The sequence below is a fragment of the Tachyglossus aculeatus genome, chromosome 18, assembly GCF_015852505.1.
Source record: "Tachyglossus aculeatus isolate mTacAcu1 chromosome 18, mTacAcu1.pri, whole genome shotgun sequence".
Taxonomy (NCBI): domain Eukaryota; kingdom Metazoa; phylum Chordata; class Mammalia; order Monotremata; family Tachyglossidae; genus Tachyglossus; species Tachyglossus aculeatus.
In genome coordinates this window covers 13,909,503-13,922,701 of record NC_052083.1, presented here as the reverse complement: position 1 = coordinate 13,922,701, position 13,199 = coordinate 13,909,503, and the positions used below count along the sequence as shown (strand labels likewise).

The following is a 13,199-nucleotide window of genomic DNA, read 5'->3' as shown; positions in this document are numbered from 1 at the left end:
GGAGAGGTGAGACATAGTCCTCACCATCTAAGTCAAAAAGCCCTAATTGTTTAATGGAACCAGAGGCATAAAAAAAACATAGTGGAAAATATATGGTAATGTGGTTTGGCACTTTTAAAAGTCTTATACTGATTTATTTATTCTTTTAAATTATAGAAGTGCAAAGGCAACAAGTTAAGCTTTCTACAATCCCTTTGTTGGTTGTTCAACTTAACATTTATCCAGCGCTCTACCCAAGGGAGGGTCTTAAAAAAGACAATGGGCTCATTTCTCTTCCAGCAAAGCAAGTCAGGATGCTAAGTATAAGCCAAGTCAGGATCATCATCATCAATTGTATTTATTGAGCGCTTACTGTGTGCAGAACACTGTACTAAGCGCTTAGTGCCAAGTATAAGTCTAAGGTGGGCTGGTCAGGTGAGGCAGGGCGAAAAGACATCAATCAATCAATGGTACTTACTATGTGCTGAGCACTGTACTAAGCACTTGGGAGAGTACAATGGCAGACACGATCCCTTGCCCACCTGCCTAGGTGGATTGACTTTGGGTATGTATGATCACTTGGTACCTTTTTAATAATGATTACGTGACCTGACATATTCTGAGTGACCGAAAGGGGGAAAATAAAATTTCATATAGGATTTATTATTGTTCAACTCAAATTCTCCCCAACAAGTACAGTCCACATCCTCCAGTTATTACACATCCCCTTGTAATTCAGCCACAGAGTAAGGCACATAGCCACTTTAATTAATAAATCCTGACCTGCTGTTGGTCCTATGAGAAGAACAAAACTGCACAGTGGGAGAGTGAGCTGGAAACAGTCCACATAGAGAGCTCTTCCTGGAGCCAACCCAAGGACACTGTGGTATGTATTTGTTCAAGGTGCCCTTCCGATAGGACACAAGCCCCTCAGGGGACGGGCGGGTGGAGAACACTGATGGTCCCTGTGTTATCAGCATAACCACCACGGTGACTCTCTTTTGCAATCCTGATGCAGAACTAAAATCCTCTCAGAGTTGGGGAACAGAGTGAGAGGACAGAGTGCTTACTCTTTGGCCAACAAACCTCTGTCCTTGGCCAACAAACCTCTGTTACGAGTACATACAAGACTGTTTCAAGTGGAAAATCACTAACAGGAGGGAGAACTCAGGGAGTTGGAGGACCTGAGTTCCAAATCTTTCTCTGTCATGTGTCTGCTGTTTGACTTCGGGTAAGTCACTTAACTACTTTGTGCCTCAGTCACCTCAACTGTAAAAATGAGGATTCAATCTACTCCCTCCTACTCAGACTGCGAGCCCCACAAATTCCAAAAGTATTATGATTATTATGTGGGACAGGGACTATTTCCAACCTGATTAACTTCCAGTGCTTAGAATGGTGCTTGGCACATAGTAAGTGCTAAACAAGAACCACTAAAAAACAAAACAAAACAAAAAAACCCACTCTCCCCTTCAAGCTTCCTAGGAGTGAGTTGTTATTCATTCATTCATTCCATCATATTTATTGAGTGCTTACTATGTGCAAAGCACTGTACTAAGCACTTGGGAGAGTACAATATAACAATGAACAGACACATTCCCTGCCCACAGGGCGTTACATTCGGAGGAGCCCCAGACAGGAGAATCAAGCTCGGAATCTTTAGGGAAGACAATTTATCCTTCCTAGTACAATCTGATAGGCTACAAAACAAGACCTGAAGCATGCACAGATGTCAATTGGAGGTTGGTCATACCTACAAAAATTTCACGTACTCTGAATCAGAACCAAGAACCTCACCTCTATAAAGCCTAAATCAAGGTCTGCCTCACTCTCCTTCTCTTCTTAATAATAATAATAATAATAATAATAATAATAATAATAATAATAATTTTAGTATATGTTAAGTGTTTATTTTGTGCCAGGCACTGTAGTAAGCGGTGGATACAAGCAAATGGGGTTGTACACAGTCCAGGTTCCACATGGGGCTCACAGTCCTAATCCCCATTTTACAGATGAGGTAACTGAGGCACAGAGAAGTTAAGTGACTTGCCCAAAGTCACACAGGAGACAAGTGGCAGAGCTGGCCCAGGTCCTCTGACTCCTAGGCCCAGGATCTTTCCACTAGGCCATGCTAATTCTTCTGCCCTGTCTATCCCCCTTACCTCCAGAGCAAAAATCAAACAATTCCCCATTTGCCCCAATCATTCCATTCTTGCAATTAGGCCCTTGGCCCCTCAACAAATTAAAGCTCCATGTTTTGGACAAGGCCAGCCTTGGTTCGAACCCTGTTTGGGTATGAAAGATCGATCAATCAATCAATCAATCGATAGTATTTATTGAGAGCTGGCTTGCTGTGGGCAGGGAATATATCTGTTTACCGTTATACTGTACTCTCCCCATCGTACAGTGTTCAGTGTTCTGCATATATTAAGTGCTCCATAAATACGATTGAATACTGGGTGCAGAGCATTGTATTAAGATCTTGGGAGAGAACCATATAACTGGGGCAGACACATTCCCTGCCCACACCGAGCTCATAGTCCAGAGGGGGAGACGGACATTAATACAAATAAATTACAGTTATGCATTCATTCACTCAATTGTATTTACTGAGCGCTTACTGTGTGCAGAGCACTGTACTAAGCACTTGGGAAGTACAAATCAGACAACATAATATGTACATAAGTGCTGTGGGAGCTGTGGGGGGGGGGTGAATGAAGGGGGCAAATCCAAGTGCAAGGGTGACACAAAAGGGAGTGGGAGAAGACACGTGCTTTTAATAAGTCTCTGAAGGGGGGAGGTATGAAGAGGGAGGGTATCCCAGGCCAGAGTTTGGATGAGGATGAGGGGTCAGAGGTGAGACAGCCAAGATCAGGGTACAGTGATTAGGCTAGCATAAGAGTGAAGGATGGGGACTGGGTAGTAGTAGGAAATCAGAGAGGTAAGGTAGGAGGGGATTGAGGGGCAGCATTGATATAAGAGAAGACAGACACCTGAGTCTGACAATCCCAAAGCACACTGGAAGGAGAGGATGGCCTCTCCTTAACTGGTATGATAGTTCTCAAGGAAGGCCACTATTGCACTGATCCTCCAAGCATCCTTGGGTGTCTCTGTCAAGGAGATCCTCCATCTGGATCCTGCTGAATTGTTGCTCTGGTCCAATAACATCAATTTTTATGCTCTAAGGTTTTCCACAATATAATCAATAATACTGATAACATTGGCATTTGTTAAATGCTTCCTATGCATGATAGAAGCAAATTGGGTTGGGCACAGTCCCTGTGCCACGTGGGGCTCACAGTCTCAATCTCTACTTCACAGATGAGGTAACTGAGTCCCAAAAGAGTGAAGTGAATTGTCCAAGGTCATACTGCAGACAAATGGCTGAGGCGGAATTAGAACCCAAGACCCTCTGACTCCCAGAACCATGTATGCTTCTCAATAGGGCCTTCTGCACTACAAACATTCCCTTCCTTTTCACCACTGCTTCTCAGCATGCTGTTCACCCATAGCCATCATGACACACAGTGTTTTCAAGACAGCAACTACAGGTTTATGTGATGCTTTACTATTTCTTTTTCCCCTTTGTGTGACATTTCACTCAGGGAAATGACGTTGGAAGGGAAAAATCTTCTTGGGGTGGAGTTTTATAAATGAAGGGTGTTACTGGCTTATCCTTTTATTGCAGTATGCAATATGAACTCAAAATTTCCCTATTAACATCCGTCCATTTTTGCTTTCACCCAGGATATTCTGCTGTGTTTAGCAGTCCTTCTGGCAACCTCTGAATTCTGTGGTCCTAAAAAAAACTACAAAAGATTGAAATTCAATCAAGAGGAAAGGAGTATGAAAGGTGAATAATAAATAGACAGAGGCATGATGTCAATTTTTTATGGATTTCAAGGACTTCAGAAATAAAAACCTTATAGCAAAGGCAAGAGAAAGCCAACAGTAAAAGTGAATGCAATAATACACTAACCTATTGGCTTTCATGTGCTGAACGTGATAATATTTTACCAGATTGAAAGAAAAGTCAGCAGCAGTGCATCAAGGAACTAAATATATGACTACATATAGGGTTTTGTAAAACATGGACAAGGTGAACCAACTGAGTCACAATGGGACTTGAGGATAAAACGCGACCGAGAAGATACGACATAAGCAGTGAGGCCGATACGTGAATAATGCAGAGAGCACCAGTAATCTTTCTATACTAGCCTTACAAAAGCACTTGTCATCATCGACAAACCAGGATTTTTGCCATTATTAAGCAAATTTGGCTGCCTTTAGAAATTTGCAGAAATCTTTAGTTTATCTGGTTACGGTATGATTGATCTTGTCAGAGTTGGGGGTGGAAAGTCTGTTGCTTTTATTTTTTTTCTCCCATCATTTTTGGAGTGAAGTAGGGCCATTGAAGGTCCAGGTAAATTAAACCCTTTCTTTGATGGCATGTTTGAGGTTTGATCAATCAACCAATAGCATTCTACTATATCCTTGGGAAAGTACAAATGAGTTAAGCAATCAATCCCTGTCATCAAGGAGCTAAAAATCTAATGGGGGAGACTGACAGACCCCAAACAACCACAGAATCTCACAACTTTTGAAAACAAAAGTATAGAAGGATAAATAGGGAAGTCGGTATAAATTAATGCTGAGAAAATGTGTATCTGCTGAAGCATAAATGCTAGGGAAGTTGTGTGAAATTGGAGTTGATGATATTTGTTAAGCGCTTACTATGAACCAAGCATTGTACTACAAGATAGAATGTTTTGACACAGTCCCTGTCCCATATGGGCTTCACAATCTAAGAACCACCCATTCATTCATTCATTCATTCAATCGTATTTATTGAGCACTTACTGTGTGCGCAGCACTGTACTAGGTGCTTGATCCTCCCCCCATCCCACCCAAGCACTGGTCTTTTCAGCCATCAGAGCAGCTCTGGGCTAGTGAAGAGAGCACGGGTTTTTGAGTCAGAGGTTAATAATAATAATAATAATAATAATTTAGACTGTGAGCCCACTGCTGGGTAGGGACTGTCTCTATATGTTGCCAACTTGTACTTCCCAAGCGCTTAGTACAGTGCTCTGCACACAGTAAGCGCTCAATAAATACGATTGATGATGATGATGATGAATAATAATGGTGGTATTTGTTAAGCTCTTACTATGTGCTTTAGGTTCTAATCCTGGCTCCACCATTTGCCTGTTGTGTGGCCATGGACAAGTAACCTAACTTCTCTGTGCCTCAGTCTCCTCATCTGTTAAATGGGGATTCAAAATCTGATCTTCTTCCTACTGAGATTGTGAGCCCTGTATGGGACAGGGACTGTATCTGACATAATTAACTTGTATATACCCCAGGGCTTGAACAGTGCTTGCCACTTAAAAGCACTTGGCAATTATTATTATTAGTGTGGCATAGTGCATAGAGAATGGGCCTGGGAGTCAGAAGGAACTGGGTTCTAATTCCGCCACTTGTCTGCTGTGTGATCTTGGGGAAGTCACTTCACTTCTCTGTGCCTCAGTTACATCATCTGTAAAATGACGATTGAGATTGTGAGCCCCATGTGGGACAGGGACTGTGTCCAACCTGATTTGCTTGTATCCACCCCAGCACTTAGTACAGTGCCTGGCCCCTAGAAAGCACATAACAAATACTATTATTATTATTATCATCATTATTATTATTATTATTATCATGCTACACACTACTGAACAGAAAGGCTCTCTTTATCAGTAGGATCGGCTCTGAAAATGGACAGCTACAAGTGTTGAAATAGTTATCTAAAGGAGAAGTAAACTCAAATCCAGTTGGGCATTATTTCATCATCCACTGACAGGTAAGAAAATACAGACTAAAAATGCAAACACTCTAGGCAAAAATAATTGTATCGTGGGATATTATTATGGCATTTATTAAGTACTTACTATATGCTAAGTGCTGGGGAAGATACAAGCACAGTGACTGTTTCACAGAGTGTTCACAATCTATCTTATTCCCATTTTACCGATGAGGAAACTGAGGCCCAGAGAGGTTAAGTTCTTTGCCCAAGATCACACAGCAGACCAGAGGTAGAGGCAGAACTAGAACCTGGATCTACAGCCTACTAATCATCAATCATATTTATTGAGCGCTTACTGTGTGCAGAGCACTGTACTAAGCGCTTGGGAAGTACAAATTGGCAACAACATAGAGACAGTCCCTACCCAACAGTGGGCTCACAGTCTAAAAGACTAATCCCAATCTAAAAACACTGGACCATGAGTCTCCCATAAAATTGAGTGCTATTAACATTATCTAAATAAACAAAGTGAAAAAGTTAAATACCATATTGCTGAGTCAAGTAAAATCTATGCACTATGTTCAAATTGACTTCATTTTAAACATCCTTTGGTTTTCCAGCCTTTGATTTGACCCTTCTCTGGACTGTAATGAACATATGCCAATGGGCATGCTAATCATACATTACCGTATCTTAAACAGCAATGAAAATATCCTACCCTGAAAAAGACCGTGTGGATACGCTATATTATGTTTGAAGAGGAAATATGTTTTCAAAAATAGGCGATAATATGAACAACAGTTGTGACCTTATTCAGTGCTCCAGCTGCGTTCTTTAAACTGTTATTTCAGTAATACTCATTTACTGCTATCGCTGTGCGGTCTGACTTCTTCTATAGTAGAGTCTGGGCTATGGTTAGGTTCTCTGCATTAATTTACACAGAACTGAAAATCTGGCTGTCTCCCTCCTTTCTCTTTGTGCTCCACTAAGTGAATGGATGCGTTCACGTGTTGAATACGTGTTTAAAAGACGGGTCTGCTTAAAGGTGGAGTGCTGGTACATGGTAGACATGCCCTACATAAGTTTCTGACTCCCCTACTGCCAGAAAGTGCTCCATATGGAAGCTCTCACACCTGTCTGCATTCGAGGGTTTCTGGACAGAGTATGAGCAGAGAGTTCTGAAATACGCTTTTTGCCTCAGTTCCCTCAGTTTAATAACAATAATAACTATGGTATTTGTTAGGCATTTACTATATGCTAGGCAGTGTACTAAGTACTGGAATGGATACAAGCAAATCAGGTTGGACACAGTCCCGGTCCCACATGTGGCTCACATTCTCAATCCCCATTTTACAGATGAGGTAAGCGAGGTATGGAGATGTGAAGTGACTCCGCCCAAGGTCACACAGCAGACAAGTGGCAGAGCCGGGATTAGAACCCAGTTCCTTCCGACTCCCAGGCCTGTTGTAAGATGGGATCACACCATATAACTTCTTGAAGTGTTTGGCTGCCTAATTTATTAATGATTATACCGGGCACGGTAACCTCCAGATAGACTCCACCATTAAGCTAAGTACTATTCCTGCTAGCCGGCTAAAATATTTGGGTACCCAGCTTGATTGGTTCACAAACAGATACAAGCAGTGTAAATTTACTTGGCTTTTTTACTTCTCATCAACACTTCAACCATAGGCAACCAGTTAAGATATCTCCCAAAGACCTTTAGGCTGAAATGAAGAGTCTTCTTCACCAATTTCTTATTGTCCTGACTGGTAGATATGTTTACTGATTGATATATCCTGAAAGTCAGTAATCGGCAGAAGACTGGGTATCCATCAGGATTTTTCCTTGCTGACTCTGAGGCAAAGGACCATCATTTTTGGCTCCTTGTCCTGTGGTTTCTGTGGCACTGCTGTGGTCTCTTGTGCTTTTTTTCCCTCCTCCCAGGGAATCGTCCACTCTTGCAAAAATGGATAGTATAAGAACATTGTTGAAGACACAGAATGGTGGCATGGAAGATGAGAAGAGCGATGGTGATGAAAAACGACTGACCTTAGCTCCGGAAGAACTTGTCCTTTCATTGTTCTTTCCAAGTAATGCTAATAATAATGATTCAACCATGGTGTTTTATAAACACTTAGTATGTGGCAATAATCCCGGTCCCATATAGGGCTCACAGTCTAAGTAGGTGGGAAAACAGGCATTTTATCCCCATTTTACAGATAAGGAAATTATTGCACAGAGCAGTTAAGTGACTTGCCCAAGATCACACAGCAACCAGGTAGTTGAGCCTCCCAGGCCTGCACTTTCTCTACTAGGCCTTGCTTAATTCAATGCTTACACTTGATAAGCATTCAATAAATAGCATTACCTCTACTTTCATTTAATGAATCAGTCAATTGTATTTATTGAGCGCTTACTGTGCACAGAGCACGATACTAAGCACTTGAGCACTGTACTAACTACACTTCTCTGTGCCTCAATTTTACCTATCTGTAAAATAGGGATTAAATACCTGTGCTCCCTCCCCTTTAAATTGTGAGTCCCAGGTGGGTAAGGGACTGTGTCCAAGTGCCTGGCACATAGCAAGTGCTTAACAAATACCACAGTATTATTATAATTAGAAGGAAAGATTGGTATAAAATAGAAACTGGGGTAGCAGTGCCTGTTGAGATGCTATATATCTATCTAACACAAATGAAGCCTTTTCCCAAAGCCTAAGAACAGTGTATTTTGGAATGAAGATACTACAAAACAGAGCTTCATTTGCAGTGATCTTTGACATCAGTATTATCACCTGATAAGTAGCTGCTATGAATCAACACTGCAATATAATGGTAAAGCAATACCTAATGTATTAATGTTTTCTGGTGCAAATTTTATTGCTTCTTTATATTGGAAGAAATTCAGAATTAATCACATCTCTTGGAGAAATGAATTAGAGAAATAGAGCGTTGCCAACATCCTGGAAGGGTCCCTACTGATTCATTCATTCTTCTTAGCTATCTTATTAATTAAATTAGAAGTCACCTTGATGAGCCAGCTGAGATTGTCTTGCTACAACACTGCTGTATAACAAATATATGCTATTATAAAATCATATTCATTTTACAATATTGATCATTTTTTCTAATTATTTTTACATGAATTAAAAACTTTAGTAAAGCCTGATCATGTATCACCTGATGAAGAGATTTTATATATATATACAGAGAGAGAGAGAGAGACAGAGAGAGATACATATCTCTCTCTCTCTAGATCCATATATCTAGAGAGAACATTACACTGAAATACGAAATGATTTAATTGATTACTTAGGAAAATGATTTCTCCGGGTCTTAAACTGAACCTGATTCCCACAGAAACTTCAATTAAAATTTGTTGTTTTTGTTTTTTGTTGTTATTTTTGTTTCTTTCTCAGACCTTTAACTTTGAGAAGAAGAAAGAATCATGAAAATTATTCACCCATCATTGTTGAAGTAAGGTAACCATGAGAATCTGGAAAGTGTCCCTAAGAACAGTGACCTGGCCCAGTCAAAGTAATATCTGATTATCCTAAAAACTGCAGTGTGGGCTTACAGTATGATTAAAGCAATTAGCTGAATCCTCTTATCAGTTTATCTATTAGTGGCATCTGACCTAATTATCTTGTATTCATCTCAGCACTGAGTACAGTGCTAAACAAATGCGACAATTTTTTTACAATTATGAAAATTATAAGTATTATTATTAGAATAATCCTATTAGGTCACTTAAGTTCTGTATCTTCAAGAAAATAGGGAACACGTAACTTTGAAGATGTCTGTTTGATCATTTTCTATGATCTTAGAATCTTAACGAAATACATGGAAGCCTTACCAACCTAAACATTGTTTCAAAATTGTCTACAGCCACAACTGTCTCAAAGAGCTAGTCCCCATAGGACCAAATTGATGTCAGTTAACAGGGGAAAAAAAAGCGAATCCACATTTGTCAATCATCCTAACAATCTGCCTCATAAGAATATTTGCTACTGGTACCTTTTGACATAGTTCACTATATGCAAAAAAGGTGAGTTTGTTTTTTTTTAAGGGCAGGCTACAGGACATCTTCAACCCTCTCAGGATCACACCAGGAGAGCCTCCAACACTCTACCAATCTGTGAGCCCACTGTTGGGTAGGGTCTGTCTCTATATGTTGCCAACTTGTACTTCCCAAGCGCTTAGTACAGTGCTCTGCACACAGTAAGCGCTCAATAAATACGATTGATGATGATGATGATGATGATGACTATGGGAGGGAGAGTCAAGCAGAGGCATACCCATTCCATTCCTAGCTTGGGGGTTGGCTAGAGAGTGGAAGTCAATGAGCTACAAGTCAAAACTCTCTTGTGCTGGGCGGCAGCGGCATGGGAGAGAGTAGAGGGTGGAAACTCAAATTTATTTCCGTATTTTTGCCAAGAAAACTCTACGGATTTACTACCAACACAACTGCAGTTGGAGGTGGGGCATTCTGGGAGAGATGGGGCGACAGAGTCTCTCTGACTCGGAGACGACTCAGCATAAGACAAGACAGGACACACATCCTCCTGGTGCTCAGTACACTGCTCTGCACTCAGAAAGTGCTCAATAAATATCATTGACTGATCAACGGATTTTTGGCTCAGGTTCTGAGGGACACCCAAGTCTCTTCCACCGGGTTCAGCATATGCCTGGCTTGAGTGGAGGCATTCCCTCTTAGGGTGTCCTCTCAGAGAATACAGCCTTCCTGACTCAGGAAACAAAAGAAAATGTCTAAAGCTATGAATTGAGGAAATGTGTTTTTGCCCTGAGTTATGTTCATATTAGTTACCAAAGTGCACTGGAAAATTTCTGAATCTCAGCTTCAGTCCATCATCCAACATATATTTATGAGCTGCTCATGGGGTGAAAGTCCCGTAGTGGTACTTGGGAACGTGTAGTACAGAGTCAGCCTAGTTTTTGCCCAGAGTTTGTGCTTAGTTGGGCTGGCACCATTGCTTAGTTGGTTAAAGCGCCTGTCTAGTAAACAGGAGATCCTGGGTTCGAATCCCAGCGGTGCCTCAACTTCTTCCAGTGCTTAGAACAGTGCTTTGCACATAGTAAGTGCTTAATAAATGACATTATTATTATTATTATTATTATTATTATTATTATTATTATTATTATTATTATTTCTGCTGCCTAGACCTTATATAAAAATTAACAGACCCTCACCTGCTGGTGAAATTGGCAACTATGTACATGTGCGCATGTGCACACACACACACACACACACACACACACACACATTTTCAAGATTAACCCAAAGACAGGTCTATCAATGTGAAGAGAGCAGAAAGAGTTTTATGATTGCTCTCACTTTCTAAAACTACAGGAGGTCTGGAACTCAGACCTTGAAGTCACTCAAGCTGAATTTCCATCAATCAATCAAATCATTCCATCAATCAATCAAATCACTCATATGTATTGAGCACTTATAGTGTGCAGACCATTGTACTAAGCTTGGGATAGTACAATACAACACTACTACAGACACATTCCCTGAACGTAACGAGCTCTCTCGTCAGAACACCTACTTGGCTACTTAAATGCATTCATGCCAACTTAATTAAAATCAACAGTCAATCCATATCTACAATCATTGTTTTCTCTTTTACTGAGTTGTGTGAATTGAAGACTCAAGTTTATTCTAGACCATCATTTAAAATGTAAATGGACAGCAATCCCAATTCTTTTTTCCTTTTCTTTTCTTCTATTCTTTTCCTGCGTAAAATGTGATTTGGGGTAAAAAAAAAAACGTGTTCTTGCTTCAGGACAAGAATTATTCATTAATAACTACAATGGTTTTTCTACTTGGATAAACACATTAACAATGGGAAAGCTGCCATGGCCTCGAGTCTCATCTCCCTGAACAGAAGGAAATTGCATGAATCGATACAACTATTTGAAGGTGTCAATAGCCCAACAGGCACCACCACTCTGTTTTTCTCCACTCCAGCCTGCTTTAGATACTGCAGGCTTTCCCCGGTTTCCTCAGGCAGCACCACAGAACAAGGGTGGGGAATTCCATAAAGCAGAAACCTTTGGCTTGACCCTGGAATAAAATCCGAAAACCATTCATTTACTCCATCATTTCGAATACCAACTCTGATTACCTTCAGAGGAGGAAAAGCTGTCTCAACAAGGACAGTTAATTAAAATTATGACTCAGATAAAATGTACAATATGAGTCCTAAGGGAAGCAATATATCCTGCTGGGTCTCAAATATGTTTAAGTCTTGACACGCAGCACAGTATTATAAATCATTTCCATTTATTTTATACGATAGAGCTAGCAGACACCATTAGGGCATTCCTGCAACACTGCCTCTGAAAAAATCAACATTATCACCACATTACGTACTATATAAATGTTGGCACTGGGCCGAGGCTCATAGATTCAATCAGTCTTTATACTTCTGACAGTTGGGGAATCAGAGACTGCGCCGTTAAATTACTATTAACATAAGACAAAATGACCTTTGGTGGTGCCACAATCCCAATTTCTTGTTTCAGCTAGTTGACTCAGAGCAAAATAGTCTGACATCATTCACAGATAAATGGGTATATTCTTTCTCTTATTGTGCCTATGTAATTCCTTTCAATAGGATTTACACAAGGACATACGAAGAGCTCAGGCTTAAGAGAAGCAGCATGGCTCAGTGGAAAGAGCACGGGCTTGGGAGCCAGAGGTCATGGGTTCTAATCCTCGTCCGCCACTTGTCAGCTGTGTGACTTTGGGCAAGTCACTTAACTTCTCTGGGCCTCAGTTACCTCATCTGTAAAATGGGGATTAAGCCTGTGAGCCCCACGTGGGACAACCTGATCACCTTGTATACCTCCTCAGTGCTTAGAACACTGCTTTGCAAATAGTAAGCAGTTAACAAATGCCATTATTATTATTATTACTGTGCTCTGCACACAGTAAGCACTCAATAAATATGATTGAATGAATGAAAGAATCAATGAATAAATCACATGATGCCCAATCCTTTGCCTATTTAGTCACAATTTATAGAACTCTTTATCCTCTCACATCTGATTTGCGGAGTCCTTATCTGCTTTATGGCCTCGGTTGAAGATATAGTTTTGAAGCTCAGGTCTTAAAAATTCATTGTGATAGAAGTTTCCAAGTTGCTTTCCTAAAAACTATCCAGAACCCTATTCTAATCGCTAAAGTTCACTGTGCCCAGTATGGAACTACTTAAAACAATTACATTGAGAATATTTTATTTGAGGAGTAAAATTGTTAATGTCCTGATGATGAAGAAAATGAATTTTTTTGCACTGGAATCAAACAGACTGTCTGTCCTCTCCTCTGCTATGTATGCCATATGTCATTTATCCTTGACTCTTTTGGAGAAGAGACACTTTAAGGAAGTGAAAACTGCCATTTC

General features: G+C 40.5%; 1 protein-coding gene and 1 non-coding gene across 2 annotated transcripts in view; one reads left to right on the top strand and one right to left on the bottom strand.

Annotated features, from left to right (window-relative positions):
• Nucleotides 1–13,199, bottom strand: part of CNTNAP2 (contactin associated protein 2) — a 1,198,489-nt gene that overhangs the window by 505,688 nt on the left and 679,602 nt on the right. The gene's annotated exons all lie outside the window — the stretch shown is intronic.
• TRNAT-AGU lies at nucleotides 10,751–10,824 on the top strand. Its single transcript has one exon. It is a non-coding gene; the product is annotated as a tRNA-Thr (tRNA).